This window comes from Bubalus kerabau, chromosome 5 (genome assembly GCF_029407905.1).
Source record: "Bubalus kerabau isolate K-KA32 ecotype Philippines breed swamp buffalo chromosome 5, PCC_UOA_SB_1v2, whole genome shotgun sequence".
Taxonomy (NCBI): Eukaryota; Metazoa; Chordata; class Mammalia; order Artiodactyla; family Bovidae; genus Bubalus; species Bubalus kerabau.
In genome coordinates, this window is record NC_073628.1 from 124,765,054 (window position 1) to 124,788,050 (window position 22,997).

Genomic DNA, 22,997 nt, shown 5'->3' on the forward strand with positions numbered 1-22,997 from the left:
GGCTCTAGAGGGAGGGGATATATGTATAATTATGGCTGATCCACATTGTTGTATAGCAAAAACTAATACAACATTGTAAAGCAATTATCCTCCAATTTAAATTTAAAACATTTTTTTTAAAAAACAAGATTAGCCAAAGTAAAAAAAAAAAAAAAAAAAAAAGTCTTAGCATCTACCATCCACTTGTGAGTCTCAGGGCAATATTTCCTCCTTTTTATCATGTGTTATCTGATGTGCTTCAGTTCAGTTCAGTTCAGTTCAGCCGCTCAGTCGTGTCCAACTCTTTGCGACCCTATGAATCGCAGTACGCCAGGCCTCCCTGTTCATCACCAACTCCCGGAGTTCACTCAGACTCACATCCATTGAGTCAGTGATGCCATCCAGCCATCTCATCCTCTGTCATCCCCTTCTCCTCCTGACCCCAATCCCTCCCAGCATCAGAGTCTTTTCCAATGAGTCAACTCTTCGCATGAGGTGACCAAAGGACTGGAGTTTCAGCTTTAGCATCATTCCTTCCAAAGAAATCCCAGGACTGATCTCCTTCAGAATGGACTGGTTGGATCTCCTTGCAGTCCAAGGGACTCTCAAGAGTCTTCTCCAACACCACAGTTCAAAAGCATCAATTCCTCGGCGCTCAGCTTTCTTCACAGTCCAACTCTCACATCCATACATGACCACAGGAAAAACCATAACCTTGACTAGCTGGACCTTTGTTGGCAAAGTAATGTCTATGCTTTTGAAAATGCTCTCTAGGTTGGTCATAACTTTCCTTCCAAGGAGTAAGCGTCTTTTAATTTCATGGCTGCAGTCACCATCTGCAGTGATTTTGGAGCCCAGAAAAATAAAGTCTGACACTGTTTCTACTGTTTCCTCATCTATTTCCAATGAAGTGATGGGACCAGATGCCATGATCTTCATTTTCTGAATATTGAGCTTTAAGCCAACTTTTTTACTCTCCACTTTCACTTTCATCAAGAGGCTTTTTAGTTCCTCTTCACTTTCTGCCATAAGGGTGGTGTCATCTGCATATCTGAGGTTATTGATATTTCTCCCAGCAATCTTGATTCCAGCTTGTGTTTCTTCCAGTCCAGTGTTTCTCATGATGTACTCTGCATATAAGTTAAATAAACAGGGTGACAATATACAGCCTTGACGAACTCCTTTTCCTATTTGGAACCAGTCTGTTGTTCCATGTCCAGTTCTAACTGTTGCTTCCTGACCTGCATACAAATTTCTCAAGAGGCAAGTCAGGTGGTCTGGTATTCCCATCTCTTTCAGAATTTTCCACAGTTTATTGTGATCCACACAGTCAAAGGCTTTGGCATAGTCAATAAAGCAGAAGTAGATGTTTTTCTGGAACTCTCTTGCTTTTTCCATGATCCAGCGCATGTTGGCAATTTGATCTCTGGTTCCTCTGCCCCTTTTCTAAAACCAGCTTGAACATCAGGAAGTTCACGGTTCACATATTGCTGAAGCCTGGCTTGGAGAATTTTGAGCATTACTTTACTAGCGTGTGAGATGAGTGAAACTGTGCGGTAGTTTGAGCATTCTTTGGCATTGCCTTTCCTTGGGATTGGAATGAAAACTGACCTTTTCCAGTCCTGTGGCCACTGCTGAGTTTTCCAAATTTGCTGGCATATTGAGTACAGCACTTTCACAGCATCATCTTTCAGGATTTGGAATAGCTCAACTGGAATTCCATCACCTCCACTAGCTTTGTTCATAGTGATGCTTTCTAAGGCCCACTTGACTTCACATTCCAGGATGTCTGGCTCTAGATGAGTGATCACACCATCGTGATTATCTGGGACATGAAGATCTTTTTTGTACAGTTCTTCTGTGTATTCTTGCCACCTCTTTTTGATATCTTCTGCTTCTGTTAGGTCCATACCTTTTCTGCCCTTTATCGAGCCCATCTTTGCATGAAATGTTCCCTTGGTATCTAATTTTCTTGAAGAGATCTCTAGTCTTTCCCATTCTGTTGTTTTCCTCTATTTCTTTGCATTGATCGCTGAGGAAGGCTTTCTTATCTCTTCTTGCTATTCTTTGGAACTCTACATTCAGATGCTTATATCTTTCCTTTTCTCCTTTGCTTTTCACTTCTCTTCTTTTCACAGCTATTTGTAAGGCCTCCCCAGACAGCCATTTTGCTTTTTTGCATTTCTCCCTTACCCTACTGCTCTCCACCTGGGTGCCCTTTCCCAGTAAAGTCTCTTGCTTTGTCAGCCCATGTGTCTCCTCGGACAATTCATTTCCAAGTGTTAGACAAGAGCCCAGCTTCGGGCCCTGGAAGGGGTCCGCCTTCCTGCAACAAATGGCGACTCTGGCAGGGACTCTTCTTTGCTGAGACTGACATCCTGACCACTCGGGGTACTCAGGGGCCAGCTTGCTTGCCAATGGACCAGACCCAGCGGCCACAACTGGGACCCTTTTGTCCCTGATCTCCTCCTGATGCGGACAACTGGCCAGAGTGCCCTGACCGGCCCCTACAGTGGATTGGTCTATAGAGAAGACAGCTGACCTGATCTCACCTTAAAATGATGCTCAAGCAGGAGAAACTACACTACACGAGGATGAGAAGATGACGACATCAGAGGTAGACAGTTGCCCAAGATGCTGGACCTGATTTGTATGATCATTTATGTTTTCTTGACTTCTTAGACTTCTGCATATAAATCAAATGCTTTTCTATCATAGGCCTGATTCTATGCTAGTTTTAGAAATCAATTCAATTGTTGTGTTTGTGGCCAATTACCTGTGTCCAGTTCTGGGTTACCTTGTTAAATTTCTCTACTACAAGTCTCTAAATGGTTGGCCCTGAGAAAATTTACTTAAAAAAAAAATTATAGTCATATTCAGGTTACTGTGATATTACTAGATGGGATCCCCTCACTGGGCCAATTAATTATGCCTTCTCTGACTCTGGCCATAAATTTGAGCTTTTTTCTATTACTCAAGCTCAATCAGAGCAACAAGAAAAGTTTCAGCAAAGGAGGAAAAAATCTCCCACAATTATGGGATGGATTTATATAGATAACACCAGGCTATGGTAATTTAGGTTTAAAGTCTCCTCTGTGTTGGAAACAATTAGATCATACTAAGGGCAGACACACTGAAACCATACTCACAGAAAACTAGTCAATCTGATGTGCTTAAACTCTCCTAAAAGTGGCACTGCCGCTCGCTCTGCTCTTAGAGAAGGAAGCATGGCTGGGAGTGATCACTAACCCTCCTCTAGGAACATTCCCATCATTTTCTAGATGGTGTTTCCCACAGAATGAATCACTTACATCAGAATTCTTGAAGGGCTTCTTAAAAAGTTGGATCCCTGGGCTCTCACTCAGACCCACGTAGCCAGAACCCAGAAGGGATAGAGCATGGGGACCCCCATGCTGCTCAGGTGATTTGTATCACCTGGTAGGTGAAGCTGGCTGAAGGGATAAGTGTCACCTGAGAATGAGATGGTCTGGGACAGCCTTTCTAGAGGAGGTGATGTCTGAATCAACACTTGAAGGAATGGAGTGAAGATGTCAGGGGCAGAGAAAATGGGAGGTACAAAGGCCTTGATTGACAGCCTAGTCAAGAAGGTGAAGGAGATGGAGGCTAGAGAGACAGGCTGAGGCCAGAAAATTGTCAGGGTAAGGGGTTTAGCTTTCATTCTGAGTGTGTCTGGAAGATCTGGGGTTGGGGTTAGGGTGGGGAGAATTGCATGATATGACTTTATGCTTTGGGAGGATCACAGTGACAGTTGCTGGACAGAGACTAGATTATAGCGGTCCAAGAGTCAAAGCGGAAAACAGTCAGGATGCTGTTACACAAATCCAGGCAACAACTATAGGGTGATAGGAGTGAAGATGTGAGATGTGAGGTTAGAGGTAGAAGAATTTAATTCTGGAGCAAGTGAGAAAAAGAGAGGGTGCCTGCTAGATTTCCGACCTGAGCATCTGAAAGAGTGACTTGTCCCTTAGCTGAGATGAGGGAACGGGGAGAGGACCAAACACAGCAGGGAAGCCTGGATTCCTGCTTTGAACTGCTTTGCTTAGTGTGGAGATGTCTATTAGCCATCCAAGAGGAGGCGTCAAGTAGGCAGTTGGATAAGTGAGCCTGGAGCAAAAGAAGAGGTCAGGGGTGGAGATACAGATAGGGATTTGGCAGTTATCATAGACTTAGCTTTAGGTGGGACTGGTGACATGTCCATTTCCTTAGGTGGAAAAGATTAACTATCAGATGTTTCTTATGATGCAACCAGATCCTTAACTCCACGAGTGAGACAGATGACAAGGAAAAGTAGGATTAAAAAGTTCTAAGGACTGAGCCTGAGTTACTTCAACTACTAAGAATTAGGATAATCACGATGGTGTGATCACTCATCTAGAGCCAGACATCCTGGAATGTGAAGTCAAGTGGGCCTTAGAGAGCATCACTACGAACAAAGATAGTGGAGGTGATGGAATTCCAGTTGAGCTATTCCAAATCCTGAAAGATGATGCTGTGAAAGTGCCATACTCAATATGCCAGCAAATTTGGAAAACTCAGCAGTGGCCACAGGACTGGAAAAGGTCAGTTTTCATTCCAATCCCAAAGAAAGGCAATGTCAAAGAATGCTCAAACTACCACACAGTTTCACTCATCTCACACGCTAGTAAAGTAATGCTCAAAATTCTCCAAGCCAGGCTTCAGCAATATGTGAACCGTGAACTTCCTGATGTTCAAGCTGGTTTTAGAAAAGGGGCAGAGGAACCAGAGATCAAATTGCCAACATGCGCTGGATCATGGAAAAAGCAAGAGAGTTCCAGAAAAACATCTACTTCTGCTTTATTGGCTATGCCAAAGCCTTTGACTGTGTGGATCACAATAAACTGTGGAAAATTCTGAAAGAGATGGGAATACCAGACCACCTGACCTGCCTCTTGAGAAATTTGTATGCAGGTCAGGAAGCAACAGTTAGAACTGGACATGGAACAACAGACTGGTTCCAAATAGGAAAAGGAGTTCGTCAAGGCTGTATATTGTCACCCTGTTTATTTAACTTATATGCAGAGTACATCATGAGAAACACTGGACTGGAAGAAACACAAGCTGGAATCAAGATTGCCAGGGGAAATATCAATAACCTCAGATATGCAGATGACACCACCCTTATGGCAGAAAGTGAAGAACTAAAAAGCCTCTTGATAAAAATGAAAGTGGAGATTGAAAAAGTTGGCTTAAAGCTCAACATTCAGAAAACGAAGATCATGGCATCCGGTCCCATCACTTCATGGGAAATAGATGGAGAAACAGTGGAAACAGTGTCAGACTTTATTTTTCTGGGCTCCAAAATCACTGCAGATGGTGACTGCAGCCATGAAATTAAAAGACGCTTACTCCTTGGAAGGAAAGTTATGACCAACCTAGATAGCATATTCAAAAGCAGAGGCATTACTTTGCCAACAAAGGTTCGTCTAGTTAAGGCTATGGTTTTTCCTGTGGTCATGTATGGATGTGAGAGTTGGACTGTGAAGAAAGCTGAGCGCCGAGGAATTGATGCTTTTGAACTGTGGTGTTGGAGAAGACTCTTGAGAGTCCCTTGGACTGCAAGGAGATCCAACCAGTCCATTCTGAAGGAGATCAGTCCTGGGATTTCTTTGGAAGGAATGATGCTAAAGCTGAAACTCCAGTCCTTTGGTCACCTCATGTGAAGAGTTGACTCATTGGAAAAGACTCTGATGCTGGGAGGGATTGGGGGCAGGAGGAGAAGGGGACGACAGAGGATGAGATGGCTGGATGGCATCACTGACTCGATGGACGTGAGTCTGAGTGAACTCCGGGAGCTGCTGATGGACAGGGAGGCCTGGCATGCTGCAATTCATGGGGTCGCAAAGAGTCAGACACGACTGAGAGACTGATCTGATCTGATCTGAAGAATTAGGAAGAGGAGGAAGACTCAGCAAAGGAGTGTCTGGGATGTCAGGAGAAAACCAGGAGTCCCTGGAAACCAAATAAAGAAAGCTCTTCAAGCAAGACAGGAGTGTGTACTGTCAAACGCTGTTGAGTGGTCAGAGGACACACAGCGGATGGTGAGACATTGACCCCTGGGTCACCAGTGAAAGTTCCTGACCATGAGCAACTGTCTGACTGACAGGGGCACTTCCTGTGCCCAGCAGTTTTTTAGTGCCTGAATTCAACCTTGATGTTTTCCTTTTGGAGGTTAACAACTCATCAAGAGCAGACAGACCTATCATGGAGAAGTTTCTTCTTGAGGGAAATTAAGAGAAGTATCGCCTTCTATTCCCCAAATGATCATACTAAATCAAATATAAAATTCTCCATCGAGGGCAGCCTCTCCCAGCTCCATGCTCTGGGTGAAGCAGGCGACCTCCATCCTGACCACCCCTGCCATGTTTGAAGCAGCAGTATCACATGTGCATTTCCTATTCCTGATCGTTTACCTCCAAGGATATGAATCATCTTTGAAAACCGAGATCTGAGTGGGCCAGGGAAGGTGGCCTTATTAATCTTCTGCCCTAGAGGGACTCGGAGAAGGCAATGGCACCCCACTCCAGTACTCTTGCCTGGAAAATCCCATGGATGGAGGAGCCTGGTGGGCTGCAGTCCATGGGGTCGCTAAGAGTCGGACACGATTGAGCGACTTCACTTTCACTTTTCACTTTCACGCATTGGAGAAGGAAATGGCAACCCACTCCAGTGTTCTTGCCTGGAGAATCCCAGGGACGGGGGAGCCTGGTGGGCTGCTGTCTATGGGGTCACACAGAGTCGGACACGACTGAAGTGACATAGCAGCATAGCAGAGGGACTAGCTTGGGGGAGGGGGAGTGATGGGGAAGGAAGCAGATGAGGGACAAGGTATATTGCAGGGTACCAAGGTGACACTGGTTGGTTAAGTTGTTTGGACCTGTGAGAGAAGCAAATTATAGACACGGATACAGGAGAAGGGAGAGAAAACAAGGACTGAACCATAGAGGCAGTCTTGACTCTTTTTATATAAAAGGCAGCAGATTTCCAGGCGAGCATGTGCTTTTACCACATTTACTGCCACCAGTTAGCACAAACAAAGAACGTTACTGTGGAGCTGGACTTTGGGTAAAACATTAACAGTCTTTTCTTTACAGTGTCTGCTTCCTTCTGGGCTTCCACAGGGGCAATAGGAGGCCAGGAACAAACATGCTGCTCCCCTCCCCCTGATCGGTGCTCCCTGAGCCCCTCTGTGCTGTTCATTCATTCATGAGCCCTCTGTGTGCCCAGCACTGAGCTGGCATCAAACAGGATTCAGAGATGAGTAGGTGGCACAGACAAGTGAAGGTCTTAAAGGATAGTCACCAAAAAAGGGAGGATAAAAGGGAGGTAGTATTCTAGAGAAAACTTATGTGAGACTAACTCAAGTCTCAGTTTCTGTAGCCTTTTCCCCATGGCAGGACACTTTCTGCTCTTGGGTCATCGCAGGGTCTTAGATCCTAAAGGATGGAGAGGGACTGACTATGTTGGGCCAGGAGAGGACCATTTTAGAGAGAGAAATCCCATTACCTGGAGGGAAGGGGTTTTGGGGGTAAGATTTTTCAGTTCACTTCAGTTCAGTTCAGTCTTTCAGTCGTGCCCAACTCTTTGTAACCCCATGAATTGCAGCATGCCAGGCCTGCCTGTCCAACACCAACTCCTGGAGTTCACTCAAACTCATGTCCATTGAGTCGGTAATGCCATCCAGCCATCTCATCCTCTGTCGTTCCCTTCTCCTCCTGCCCCAATCCCTCCCAGCATCAGAGTCTTTTCCAATGAGCCAACTCTTCGCATGAAGTGGCCAAAGTACTGGAGTTTCAGCTTGAGCATCATTCCTTCCCAATTCCCAATATGCAGGCTGCTGCCCACATAGCTTAAACATAAGGCAACTCTCTGGTGTAGTTTGTTGTCACCCAGAAATGTCTTGTGGGGTCCAGGTTTCCAAAGGGAGGGCGGAAGCTGAAGCCTTCCACTCAGTGGTGATGGCTGCCTGCCCCCATCCCCTCGGCTTGTGTGAATGCTAAGTGTCCTCTCTCTGGACACAGTTCCTGAGATGCCAGAATGCACCCAAGAAGGTCTCTGGGCCTTCTCTAATCAGAAATTTGGCTTCATGTGTCTAGTTGGCCACAGTAAATTTGGGAGGGAGGGGGACTGGGTGAAATGATAGATTTCTGAGAGACTCTCTGATGAAGTCCAGGACCCCATGGTTGGGTGAGGGAGCCTTGTAGTCCTTGCTGACACAGCCACTTCATGCCCCAGAGGAGCAGAGGAGATTGGGAGACAGACAGACTGTCTTAGCTCATCTCTTGTTGTTGTGGTTCAGTCACTAAGTTGTGTCTGACTCTTTGCAACCCCATGGACTACAGCACACTAGGCTTCCCTGTCCTCCACTATCTTCCAGAATTTGCTCAAGTTCATGTCCACTTTAGCTCCATTTATTTTACTTTCTTCTGCTATTTCTTCTTCTTTCCTCCAGAAGGAAGCTGTCCTAGGACTTTGTAGGACAGCCTCAGAGCAAGCTTTTCCCAGAAGGAGAACAGAGTCTCCTTCTGCTCAGACATCAGAGCTAAAATTTGAAGGCACTTGGGGTCCCCAGAATGGGCTTCCTTGGTGGCTCAGAGGTAAAGAATCTGCCTGCCAATGCAGGAGATATGGGTTCAACCGCTGGGTCAGACATGGGTTCAAATGCTGCCTTCCCTAGAGCAGGAAATGGCAACCCACTCCAGTAGTCTTGCCTGGGAAATCCCATGGACAGAAGAGCCTGGTAGGCTGCAGTCCATGGGGTTGCAAAGAGTTGTGCAGACATAGAGACTAAATAACAATGGGGGTCCTCAGAGGCACTTGCTAAAGTGTCAGAAAATGGGGATAATTAGGAGGAATTTGGTGTGACTGGGGACAGGTCCCAATGTTCTTGTCCACATCAGTGCTGTCTGCTGTTGATTGAAAGTGCCAAGCACATCAATTGAAAGCCAGTTCTCAAGAAATCCTTCTTGGCTTATCCACCAATTGCCTCCCTTTCCTACTGTTCATCAGCATCTGCAAATTAGAGAACAAACTACTGTTTGTCCGAATAGTTGCTTGTCTACCAGCATCGCACCCCCAGGCAACTAAATGAGTATAACTGAGTCACTAATTTAAAAATGATTTAAGTTTATCAAATTCTAGTTATGTCCCTTCTATATCCCAATTTTCTATAGACTTAACGACTCCAAATGGTAAAGTTTTCAGTTGAGTTCAGTTCATTTACTCATTTGTGTCTGACTCTTTGGGACCCCATGGACTGCAGCACACCAGGCCTCCCTGTCCATCAGCAACTCCCAGAGTTTACTCAAACTCATGTCCATTGAGCTGGTGATGCCATCCAACTATCTTATCCTCTGCCATCCCCTTCTCCTCCTGCCTTCAATCTTTCCCAGCATCAGGGTCTTTTCAAATGAGTCAGTTCTTTGCATCAGGTGACCAAAGTATTGGAGTTTCAGCTTCATTATCAGTCCTTCCAGTGAATATTCAGGACTGATTTCCTTTAAGATGATAAAGTTTTAAGCTATAGTAACGTATCCTTTGAGTAGCACCAGGCTTAGCTGTATTTCAATATTAATGACAACAGCCCCAGTAATTTCAATAATTACTAACATAGCTGAGCACTTTACATGTGTTGGCCATCATGCTCAGCACCTTACATGCATTATTTCATTTAATTCTCACAAGATATCCATAGGTAAATATTTGTCTTTATTTGCATTTAAGGAAACTAATGTTCAGAAAGTTTAAGTCAACTAACTGAGGTCAAATAAGTGGTACTTCAGAGGTCCCCTCTTAGATACCCACTGAGTTCTCTCCATCCAGTGTTTCTCAGAGGGTGACCTTTGAACCGCTGAAACCAGAAAGACTCAGGGATTATAACTTCAGATTCCTGGGCCCCTCTTAGACCCAGGTAGTCAGAATCCCTAGGAGGGTGGCTTTGGAATATGTATTTGCAAACACATTTCCCCAAGAGACTCCAACATGCACCAAATTTTGAGACTCACTCTCATCTCTGACTTTTGAGATGTTTGAAACACACTCTATGATCTCACTGGCCACGAATCTGGATGCGGTGAAGGGAGTGGGAGGAGACTTGCCCCTCCCCCCACGGAGCAGCGGGGAAGTTGGAGGCAGAAGACCTGAGTTTTAGCCCTTGATTGATTATGCTCTTTATTTAATCTCACTTGGCCTGCATTTCCTAGATTATTAACCAGGAACGATACTTTTCTTTTCAAGGTGCTTATGAGAATTAAAAGAGATAACATGTGTGGAAGTAGAATAATATTTAAAAAGGAGAAAGTGTTCTGCAAATGTATGTGATATTAATCACAGGTTTGCTTGGATCTGGGGAAGTGACCGGGGTTCTGTGTCCAATGCTGGGCACTTTGTGCAGCCACAGAGAAGGGGGAGAGGGCAGTAGACCCTCCTGGGGACAGGACATCTTGGGACCTGTCCAACCTCTTTGGGAGGGGCCCTTTCCTTTACAACTCACAGGAATTTACTCCCTGTAAGCACTTTCTACCTGGTGTTGGCCCTCACTTACTAAACTCTTTCACATGGACTGAGATGTGCTTTCTGCCTCAATTTCCCTCTTCTGGTTAGAGAAGACAAAAGCACTTCCCCCTCCATGGCAACACCCTTTGTTGGTGCCATTTCCATAAGCCAGAATTATTTGGTATTCTCTGTGTGCCCGGATAATTACCATTTATTTAATCATCAAAAGAGTACTATGAAGTCTCTTCAATTAGACCCATTTTATGGATGAAGGAACAGATTTAAGGAGTTTAAGTAATCTGCCCAAGCCAGTCAATGGTGGAACTAAAGGACCTATGTTCTTTTCCTCCATACCACACTCCTGGGAAAGGATGTTAGGAGAAAGGTGTGTTAAATTTTGAGCTGTTCTATGGTCTCTGAAGGAACAGCCTCTGTTTTATGCCCTCCTCCTCCAGAGCAACCTCTGCCTTTTCCTGCCCCTCTACAATGCAGCCTGAGTTATTCAATTAAGGAGGGAAATAATTGGCAGTGGAGAACGCCTCTAGCAGTGGTAATTACCTCCAGCGCCTTGTTGGAATAGTCAAGCTACATTTCAGCTTATGCTATAAAACCTTAATTATAATATAAACAGCTGCCCTTCAGTCCTGTGGGACAAGCTTCCCTCCCCCACTTCTCTGGCCTCAGCCTGGTGGCTCCCTCATGAGTGGTCAGGGAGGTCCAGGAGCAGAAAGTGGCTTCGTGGAGGAGGGGAGCTAAGGCCTGTGTGCGCCCTGGGGCTAGGGAGAATAAGCTACAGGGAGTCAATATTAGGACCCCCTCCTCCAATGAGGAAGCCAAAGGCGGCATCCCCATCTTGGTACCACTCACTCCAAGTCTTTTGGTGGGTGGAAGATCCGGGAGTTAACAGCCAACCTAGTGTCATGTGGCTTGGATAGGGTTAAGCAGGATGTAGCCTAAAGAAATCAACCTTGAATATTCATTACATGTACTGATGCTGAAGCTAAAGCTCCAATACTTGGGCTACCTGATGTGAAGAGCCGAGCCATTGGAAAAGACCCTGATGCTGGGAAGATTGAAGACAGGAGGGGAAGGGGGTGACAGAGGATGAGATGGTTGGATGGCATCACTGACTCAATGGACATGAGTTTAGGCAAACTGTGGGAGACAGTGAAGGACAGGGAAGCCTGTGTACTGCAGTCCATGGGGTCACAAAGAGTTGGACATGACTTTTAGCAACTGAGCAACAACAAATATCACCTCTCTTACTTGACTTCCCTGTAAAGAAGAATAGTCTTCCCTTCTAGACTCAGACTCCATGGCCATGCATGTCATATGGAGTGCTCAGCGCCCTCTAGGTTCTGTGCTGGACATGATCATAAGTGATTCCTCATCTAAACTTGACAGTACTTGTTTACATGAGGAATTTTCATCCCCATTTGGCTATTGAGGAAAATGAGCTTTTGAATTTCATCACAGATAAGGTTTGAAATGCAAATAACCCTATGAGCTGCTGCTGCTGCTGCTAAGTCGCTTCAATCGTGTCCAACTCTGTGCAACCCCATAGACGGCGGCCCACCAGGCTCCCCCATCCCTAGGATTCTCCAGGCAAGAACACTGGAGTGGGTTGCCATTTCCTTCTTCAAAGCATGAAAGGGAAAAGTGAAAGTGAAGTCGCTCAGTCGTGTTGGACTCTTCGCGACCCCATGGTCTGCAGCCCACCAGGCTCCTCTGTCCATGGGATTTTCCAGGCAAGAGTACTGGAGTGGGGTGCCATCGCCTTCTTCAACCGTATGAGAGACAAGCTCAAATAGGTTGATGGAAATTATATATTTTTGTTCAAGTAGGAGGAGTATGTCACCACCAGGCACTGAGAGGGCCCAGAGCATGGTGCCAATGAGGGGAGGAAGAAACAGAAATAAGAGAGTCTGAAGATGCTGTTTTGATGAGCTCACAGATTTGCCCATGACCAGCCCTGGAACCGCACTCGGGGACGACTGGGTTTAGAACCTGGACTGAAAGGATCAAGAGTGAGTCAGGGTGGTGGGGTGGGGTAATCTGATGGGCTGGGCTCCCTCTCCAGGTCTGTGGGCCAGATGGAAAGTATGAGCTTCTCAGTGGTCTTCAAAGTAGAGTGAGCAAGATCATCTCCTGGAGAGCATGGATGATTAAACTTCTGTTTTTTAATCTTTTTTTGAATGTCTGATTTCCTTGTGTTTTATAATGACTATATGTTTAACTGGACATTTACTAATTTGTGTACAAATAAGTATATGTATTTATGGGAATGCATGCTCCTGTGTTCAAGAATATTTTCCAACTTGGGGAGGCATGGTCAAAAAGTTCATAGCCCACTGGGCTTTAGACGGTAAGATACTTACTTGGATTTCTAACTTTTAAAAAACAGTGCTCAGGAGGTACTGATTCATTTACTTTGCTGATGACTTGGAGCGGTAATAATGATCACTCACGAAATATCCATGGCTTTCTCTCTCATTTAATCCTGCAGAAGCAAAGTAAATTGTCCACAGCATGGAGGCTGGAGCTATACAACTTGGATCCAAATTTCTATTCAGTTGTCTCTTGACTGTGTGACTTGGGGTAAGTTACTCAGCCTTTCTGTGCCTCAGTGTCTTCATTGGTTGGATGGGAGCTCACAGACTCTAGAATAGCTGTGAAGATGAGATGAGTTAATGCGCATAAATAGCTTCTAGGGGTGCTTCACCTTGAGTAGCCATTCAGATGCTAAGTTAGCAAGATGGGATAAGGAAAGATAAAGAAATGGGGGTTCAGGGAGGTGAGTGGAAGAGCTGGCATTTCAGCTCAGGCCTGGCTGATTCCAAAGCACTTACATTGGGATCCACAATGGAAATGATTTGAAGTCCTTACCAACAAGCAGATGAGAAGATATATCTGCTTCTGCTAATCAGATTCTGTGATTCTCATCCTCCTCTCTGCGCCTGTCTTTGGCATATCCACAGCCAGCACAGAGGGAGAACGACAGTGCGTCTTCCTCTCAGTTGGAGGAAGCCCCACGAGCTGGCCCTTGCTAGCATCAACCCCAGTGGGTGTGCTATTCCACCTCTCTATGGCACTCCAAAACTCTCCCCAAATCCCCCAGGGTGTCTTTGTTCCAAGAAGGGGGTCTAGAGCCTTCTGGAATGCAGAACTGATAAGCAGGAGTGTTGCAGAATGGAAGATGCTACAGAGGACTCAGGCAGGAAAGAGTGTACTTCCAATGAGAATGGTGGGGAAGATGTCTGGGCAGAAGGACCCAGGCTGCACCTCACAACCTCGCCTCCTGCCTCTGGGGTTCCTTGACAGCCCTTGAGAATGACACACACATGTTCAAATTCTGTACAAACCCAGGAGCAAGGTGTCCTGGCTGCAGAGAATTTTTGGAAGTTTCTATCAACTTAAGAGGCCTCTCAGGTTGATCTAACCCCAGTCTTTGCCCTGACAGCAGCTGCTGGGTGAATCTGAGGTTCATTCAATCTGTAAAGAGCTTCAGACCCAGGGCTTCAAGGTGGGGAGAAGAGATCACTGGGGTGTTCTTTGCTATAGGCTACTAGAGATAAACTTGCTGGTCGCAGACCAACTCTGCCCCAGCCCTACAAGCTGGCCTCCTGATTCCAGAACCATCTATGGTGCCATCTCCCATTAACATCACAGAACAGACTCCCTGCCCACCTCCCTCAGAAGAACATAGCTTTGGGGGATTTTCTAACGGTTTTTAGGGTAAATAGCAGTCAGGAGCTAGCACTCCATAAAACTTCTAGAAATAAAGAGAAACTTGCAGTGTTTCAGGACTCTTTAAATGATGCACTTCAAACAAGAGGCTTGCATTAGAATCTAAGTTAAAGTCCTGGAGTGGCTTTTTGTATTTTTTCTTTCATGTTAACCTGACTACAACTTTATCTTCTCCATTCACTTCCAAGAAGTCCTTCTGTAAAGAAGAGTTGAAGGCTGAAGCCCACGCTTACTCAATATGGGACATGCTTGCCAGCTCCGTCTTGTCAGTTATCTCTTGGTGGATGATGGGAGGAGGGAAGTGACTCTCAAGAGACAACTAAAATGGTGCTTTAAGAAATCCTCAGCCAATAAAAAGTTGCTTACAGAGGTATAAGTCTTCTCTCTGTGTCAGCTTTCTTAACCTCCTAATCTCAACTGTCTAATTATGAATTTATAAGACCCGGGGGACAGCTGTCTTAAGTACCCTGAGAAGAATGGTCGCGCTCTGTGTGAGCTAAAATACCCAAGGCTGGGAGCAAGAAAAGGAACTACCTATCAGATATTTCATAAAACCAATCCCTAAAGTAGAAAAAAATAGTTCCCTCAAGACTTGCCCTATGGACTGCCTTTCATGGGCTGATTCATATTTATAAGCCAATTCGTCTGGAAATAAATCTCTTTAACACACTCAACTAACTCCAAGAGGTGTGTCCCATGGGAACCAATCTTCTTAAATGAACTGTCTCAAGAAAGGCTTTAGCAGCAACATTGTCAGTCCTGGAACTTTTACCTTTGGGGTGGGGGGCGGGGAATATATATATATATGTCAGGGATGGGTTGCTTGGAGACATAGTATACACAGAGTTTTAAAACTGCCAAGTTGAATTCAGAAACCTAAAAAGATCTTCATATACCTGGTTAAAGAGATGGCATTGGAAGTAACAGGTGTCTTATACAGCCTGAAACTCAATAATGGGTCATTTGATCTGACCTCATTTGGATAGATGTTGGGCTTAGAGTCCACTACATTTTTTTTTTCTCATCCAGAGAAAAGTATGTGTGCAAACTTGAGATTTCTTTCCCTCCCTCCCTTCTTTCTTTATTCCTTCTTTCTTATCTTTGAGGATAAAAATGGTATCCCACAAAAGTTAAAATGAAGCTTTAGGAGATGACGGTGTTTTGGTTTTGGTTGGTGGTTTTGGGGGTGGAAGCTTGTACACCTTCATTTCAAAACTGGAGATTTTTTTCATTACATATTTTTATTGAGATATAATTATCACACAATAAAGCTATCTAATTTACAGAGTTGTTTTGAGTCATAAGTTACTAAGATTAAATCAAAGAAAACATGTGGCAGTCCCTCTGTACAATGTCCAATGTCAGTTGGATTATAAGTATGACGTCACCACTGATGCCACTTTTTCATTTAAGAACCTTCACTGACTCCCCATTTCTACAGAACAGCCTACAATCTAAGGCTCAAAACTTTAAGGTGTTTAATAATTCAACCCCACTCTTCTTTCTAGTATTATCTGCTACTACCATCTCATACCCCCCACTTGTCAGATAAAACTAGATGACAGGGAACTTTCATGTCTCTCAAATTCCTCATGCTGCCCCTGTCTGCCTATCAGGGCCTTGCCATCCTTCAAAGAGAGAAGCCAACTCTTCCACGAAGGCCTCCTGATCACTTCAGCTGATATCTCGTTCCTGTCCAGTGATCTATCTCATTATGCTGTGTCACTTCTAAGGTATTTGCCACATTCTGTTTCGTATAACTACCTATCATGACTAGCTCCAGTCTTTCATATAATTTTGATAAACATTCATCGAGCATCTCTAATATGTGAACAGAGAGCAAGGCATGGGGAGATGCTGGGCAGTGGTATGGAGATGAATGACATGGTGTCTGTCCTGGAGGAGTTCAGAGCCTGGAGGGGACCCTTGAGGTGGCAAAGCCCCACCATGGACAGTGCTGTATCTCCAGCTGTGTCTACAATTTCCATGCACACCGGATATAGATGCTAATAAAATCCAAGAGTCTTAAAGATAAAAAAGATCAGAATGTTAATGTTATTCCTTCATCTAGGAAAAGAAGAAATTAAGGCTTGAACAGGTTACTTAGCATGTCCAAGATCACCAGCAACTCCAGAGTTTTAGGCAGAGTGCTGTAAGTAACCACAAACAAAACTGGAAAGTCCAGCTGGGAAGACAAGGCACGGGGACTATTGTTTGTTTATTTTCCCTAAAATCCAGACTTGCCCTTGGTCCCAAGAAGTCCATTTTTGCCCACGGAAATAAACACCATTTCTTATGAGGGGCCACTCTTTGGCCTCAGTAGAACCCAGATTTGAATTCTGTATCAGCCCCTTATCCTGTCTTCCCTAGTGCCTCAGATGGTATAGAATCTGCCTACAGTGCAGGAGATTTAGGTTCGATCCCTGGGTTGGGAAGATCCCCTGGAGAAGGGAATGACTATCTACTCCAGTATTCTTGCCTGGAAAATTCCATGGACAGAGGAGCTTGGCAGGCTGTCGTCCATGGAATCGCAGAGTCAGACATGACTGAGTGACTAATACTTTCAGCTGGATGCCTTGGGATAAGAGAATTAATTACTTGTAAACTTCATTTTCCTCATTTGTAAAATGAAGATGGTGTTATTTACTTCATGGGCTATAATGAGGATTATATTAACATATGAATTAAATTAATATAGGAAAATAAATGAGTCCAGCTCCTGCCCCCTGGTTAGTATTGGTGGTGGTGATGGTGGTGATGGTGATGGGAGTAAATGTCATAATTTAAACACACCTAAAAGTTAGCATGAACTTTCTACTAATGGTGTTTATGCCCTGATGTGGTCATTTGTTAATTTATCACCTTCATAATTTGAGAAGCAGCTGCCATTTTAGCTTCCAGGGTTTCCTGCTTCCATACTTAGCTAACCCTTTGTAGCATTTTGGTAAGCCAGAAGGAAATTCATTTCATCATAGTTTTCTGAATCTCCTTTTCTGAATCAACCAAGTTCTGGGTCATCAAACCCAGATGACCCATTGCAGGGCAAAGCATGCAGTGAGGAATAAGAGTGATACTCTTATAATATGAATAATTTTGACACTTCTCTCTCTGTCTTGTCTGAATTTTTTTTTTTCTATGTGTTCCTGGTATCCCCAGGAATGAGTCCTCCTCCCTGGATTACTGACACATCTTACTGATTCCTTGAGGTCAGCTTGCACGATTGCTTTGCTAGTTCAGACATTCTCCTTCTCAGCCGTGCTTCATACTCATTCCATGCCACAGTTAACTCTCTAGGAAGCAACCTGCCTACTTCCAAGTTATCTTGATCATTAAACAGTCAGGCCCTCCAATGTCTCTCAGTTCCAATGGTAAGAGATCGAATGGTGAGGGTGGAGGATGGAAGGGTTGCTATTCATGGAGGGGAGGAGAGAGGCAGTTTGTGATGTATTTACACCCTTCTTAAACCAATACTTACATTGCTTTTGCTAAGTTGCTTCAGTCGTGTCCGACTTTGTGCAACCCCATAGACGGCAGCCCACCAGGCTCCCCCGTCCCTGGGATTCTCCAGGCAAGAACACTGGAGTGGGTTTTCATTTCCTTCTCCAATGCATGAAAGTGAAAAGTGAAAGTGAAGTCGCTCAGTCGTGTCCGACTCCTAGCGACCCCATGGTCTGCAGCCCACCAGGCTCCTCTGTCCATGGGATTTTCCAGGCAAGAGTACTGGAGTGGGGTGCCATTGCCTTCTTCGATACTTACATTAGCTAGAAGCTAAAATTCAAAGCTACTCTCAACTCCATTTTTACTAAGAGAGATGAAAACGCAAGGGAAAACACTGATAAGTAGAATTAATTAAGAAAAATTACTTCTAGAGAATGTATTAGGGTAATATTGAATTGCTTGCTTAGTTGCTCAGTCATGTCCAACCCTTTGGACTTTAGCTCGTGAGGCTCCTCTGTCCATGGGATTTCCTAGGCAAGAAAGTTGAGTGGGTTGCTGTTTCCTCCTTCAGGGGATACTCCTGACCCAGGGATCGAACCTGCATCTCCTGTATCTCTTGCATTGCAGGCAGATTCTTTACCTGCTGAGCCATTGGAAAAGCCCTAACATTGGATTCAGATCCATCTTATTCATCCTCTCTAATGTACAGCATGTGTGCATAGTCTTGTCTGACTCTTTGCAACCCCATGGACTGCAGCCCACCAGGATCATCTGTCCATGGAATTTTCCAGGCAAGGATACTGGAGTGGGTTGCCATTTGCTCCTCTAGGGGAACTTCCAGACCCAGGGAGAGAACTCGTGTCTCCTGCATTGGCAGATGGATTCTTTACTACTGTGCCACCTGAAAAGCCCTTATTAGTTAATCATCAAAAACCAAAAAGCACAAGAGATAACAAGACAATGAGTATACTTTTGATATTGAAATTATTGTACTTATCTCTAATTCCTTGAAAATCAGTTATTTTGAAGGCATATATGGTAAACTTTGGCCAACTAAAATATTCAGTTTACTAGAACACTTGCCTAATTTAATAATTATGGGCTTCCCTTGTGGCTCAGTTGGTTAAAAATCTGCTTGCAATGCAGAGACCTGGGTTCGATCCCTGGGTTGGGAAGATCCCTGGAGAAGGGAAAGACTACCCACTCCAATATTCTGGCCTAGAAAATCCCATGGACTATATAGTCCATGGGTTCGCAAAGAGTCGGACACAACGGAGCACCCTTTCACTTCACTTAACAGGCTAATTTGGAATAGTGAGACTTTATTGATCATCTACTCTATGTAAGCTCTTTGTTAAATACTCTAAAGTAGCAATTCTTAACCTATGTCTGTAGTATTCGGAGAGATTTAGGAATGGACTTCGGAGCACGTGAACCCACTGAGTTAGTGTGCAAAATTTTGTATCTGTATATTTATGCTTATTTTCCTGCACGAAAAGAGTCCATACCCTTCATCAGCACTATTGTTAGTTATAAGTAGACCTTAAATCAAGACTCAGGATAAGTATATATTTTCTCCATGGTATGTGCTTAGCAAGGATGCTTTAGTGAGAGAATGTCACAGATTTTTAAAAAATTACCAAGTATTAGCTGAATTTCTCCCAGAAAATAGTTAATCCAAGGGTGGATTTCTGGTTCCAGCAAAATCACTCCAAAAGCGATTCTGTTCTTACTGTTGTTTTATTTCATTTGAGGGGAACCTTGTTCAGACCCTGGAATGTAAAGCCATACTCTTTAACTCCTACCCCATCACCACTTACCAAGAAAATTTCTTTTCTCGTTCCTAATTTTTTCCTTCCTACAGTTTGTCCTGTATGCGCCACATTCTTCCCCCTGCCTGTTCCCTGTCTTTGCTTCTCTCATTCCCTCTCAATTCCTTTCCTCTGCCCCTGGCTGCAAATCGACTCTGTCATTCACAACAGAGCAGCTGTCGTTGGCTGGGAGAACCAGGCTCCTTGGTTTTAGACGGCCCCGGAACAAGGCAGCGACTTTGGTCTCCGGGCTCCTCAATAGACCAAACAACAAAGCTGTGGTGAAAGAAGGTGTCTTCTAAGAAGTTCACATTACGGCCCACTGCAAAAGAAAATGGTGATATTGTTACAGCCGCCAGTTTCTTCCCATTGTCTTCCTTGTCAAAAACATGCCCCCTCCAAAGGGACGGGATGCGTTTCAGTACAATTTGAGAATGTTCAGTAACCCAATATTATCTCCGTTTCCCTCCTTGTTTCATGTTACTTTCTGATCCTTGCGCTCTCCCAAGTTCACAGCGGTCCATGACATTACGGTGACTCGCTAACTTTCCCATTATCCTTACAGTCAATGGGAGAACAATAGATCGTGTTATTCTGTATTTCGCTTCCCTGTCACTCAGTGTTTTATCTCCGCTGATACCCCGGTACCAGACACAGAAACCAAAGTAGGTTGTCTTGTCTTCAGCAAATCTTGAATGCCTTTTGTTCAGAGAGGCGTTTTGTATTCATCAGTCAGCTGAGGACTCATCCTGAAGAAGGCCTCAGTCAGCACAGTCCCAAGTGAAAAAAGGATACCCAAGTTGTGAAATATTCATGGCAAAAGGTACCTCAATCACGTTCACCTTTTGCCCCCCGAGCCCGAAAGGATCACTAACAGTAACCTGCAAGTCTTGTAGGACGTGAACATTTCCTGGATGAAATAACCTGCCATGTCTCATATCCACGGTTGATATTAAAGCTATTCACACAGGCCCATTTATCTTCCTACTCTATCTGCCAGCATGACTGTGTCAAACAGTTTTAATAAAAGTCCAAAGGTGAGATGATAGTGATCAAAGCTTAACCCGATTTCTTCCCCTTCTTCTTAGAAAGAGAGATAGCCTTTCCCCCCTCCATACACCGCTTCTTTAAATGCCTCTCCTGTGGTGCTTAGAGACAGTAGTGAAGCCAAATTAAATGACATGGCGTTTATGTTTCCGAAGAATAAGATCTTACCAGATCAATAAACTCATGTCTAAACAGACAGTAACTGAAGAATATAATGGGTGCTAATTGAATGCAATCAGTTGATGACTATTAGGTGTCAAATTCAACCAGAAATCCATCAGCAGGATTCATACCTAGATATGCAGAAACAGAAGAAAAGGGGGTGGGGGGAGGGGGGTTGGGGGGAGGGTGCGAGCAATGGGACATAAAATACCACTTTCCATAAGAATTATTCTCCCAGAGTTCCTGATAAAATAAGAGCTCAATACTCAAGATTCCATGGAAGTTCTATTTTTATATAGATCTAGATTTCAGACAAGGAGGACCCACTTCCAAAGTAAAGAATGCAGGTGGGGGACTTCCCTGGTGGTCCAGTGGCTAAGACTCCAGGCTCCCAATTCAGGGGCCCCAAGTTCAATCCCTGGTCAGGGAACTAGATCCCACATGCTGCAACTAAGACCTGGTGCAGTCAAATGAAGAAATAAATAAATATTTTAGAAAAGAATGTAGGTGGGCATCAATGGGGAAAAGAAAGTTAATGAATGAACCCCAGGTTCTTGCCAAATTATACCTACTTTATTAGTGCTTATTCTCTGTCAGATGCTGTACTATGCATTTTCCATGAAAACATAGGAAGGTTAAAAGTGGTTTGTTATAATTTCCTAGTGCCTTTGGAAATGCGAAGAGTTTAGATGAAGAAGGGCAAAGAGAAGCCAACTTAAACAACATCCTGGATAAATCCTAGTTGCTGCCTTTAACACTAGTATAAGGTTTGCACCCCAAAAGCATCAAATAATACTCCCTAAACACAAAAATCTATGCCATAAAAATGAGATACAGCTCTCCCAGCTGGGAAGATGGCACACATACCCACATTTTCCCTGGTAGCCAAAGGTGTATCTCTACAAAGAAGATCAAGTTCATTTTCTATTATCAATCTATTGGAAGTCTTACTGGTACAGAAAATCTCTAGCAGCAAACAGTTTAAAAATCATTTATGTTTAGCTTCATAAAGCAGCAACAACAGACTGAATTTCTAAACACTCCTTTTCTAAGTTCATTGGATTTGCTTTTTCCAGTAGGAGATGACTTAAGAATACATAAAATGGCAGCAGTTAAATTAATTTGGCGTTTCCTTGCTTCATGGCTGGTGTATTCAGTTTCATAGGTCCATCCCCACTACCGTTGGTACACAACTTGTCTCTCCCAATCATTTGCTTTTTATGTTTCTTACAATGCATTAGAGAGGCATACCTCCTTCTTCATAGCTAAAGAATCACCATTACTTGTCCTATATTCAAATTCCCAGTTTGTGGCATGGTGATGACTAATAAAACAACTGGGAGTACTATCACCAAAGTGGTTGAATACATGTTGCAATTCTTACATTCACATATCTTGCCCTTGTTTGAAAACTGAATCTGGGACAAGTAATTAAATCTAGTGGGCTTCCCTGGTGGCTCGGTGGAAAAGAATCTGCCTGTAATGCAGGAGACGTGGGTTCGATCCTTGGATTGGGAAGATGCCCTGGAGAAGGAAATGACAACTCATTTCAGTTTTCTTGCCTTGAAAATCCCATGGACAGAGGAGCCTGGCAGGCTATAGTCCATGGGGTCGCAAGAGTCAAACATGACTTAGTGACTAAACTGCCACAACCAATCTAATCTAGCGGGCAGTTGTCTTCCCTACATGTTTTCTAACACACAATGTCTTAGCAAGTTAATCTTTAACCAGTCCCTTCCTCTCTTCATGTTGTCTACTCTCTTCCCAAAGCACAGCTCAAAGAAGACTGTCTTATGTAATGATGGGCTCTGAAAACCCTAAATACAGTTTTTATCCACCTGCTTGTGTCATTTCCTTCTCCCTAACAATGCAACTTATTTCAAGAGAGTTTTATCCTTTCTTCTTACTTTCTTCCTGTGTATTTATGTATATTCAATTTGTAACATATATACCATCCTATATATGACATATATACATGCCATAAATTTAATCAAGGTTTTATTTACATTACATGGAAAAGGAAACAGAATCACAATTATGAATTTGAAATGTGATAAAAGGAAAATAAACTGAAATTTTTAAAACTTGCTTCGTATGTGTGAGGTTGTGTATATTTCTTCAAGAGTAAGGCTACCTTCTTTCTCCCTTGGATACAATTTGATCTCTTGAAAGAATACCAGAATCATGTCATTGTCACTGGCCCATGCAGATGGGACTGCAGTAAGATGTCACTAAGATGACTAGATCACAGCAATTTCAAGAGAAAAACCAGGTGATGAA

The 22,997-nt window shown here is 43.9% G+C and overlaps 1 long non-coding RNA gene across 1 annotated transcript; it reads left to right on the forward strand.

Annotated features, from left to right (window-relative positions):
* Positions 1–10,127: 10,127 nt before the first annotated feature.
* LOC129654073 (uncharacterized) lies at positions 10,128–14,624 on the forward strand. Its single transcript, XR_008715378.1, has 4 exons — positions 10,128–10,254; positions 12,357–12,539; positions 13,019–13,110; positions 14,448–14,624. It is a non-coding gene; the product is annotated as an uncharacterized LOC129654073 (long non-coding RNA).
* The last annotated feature ends 8,373 nt before the right edge of the window (positions 14,625–22,997 follow it).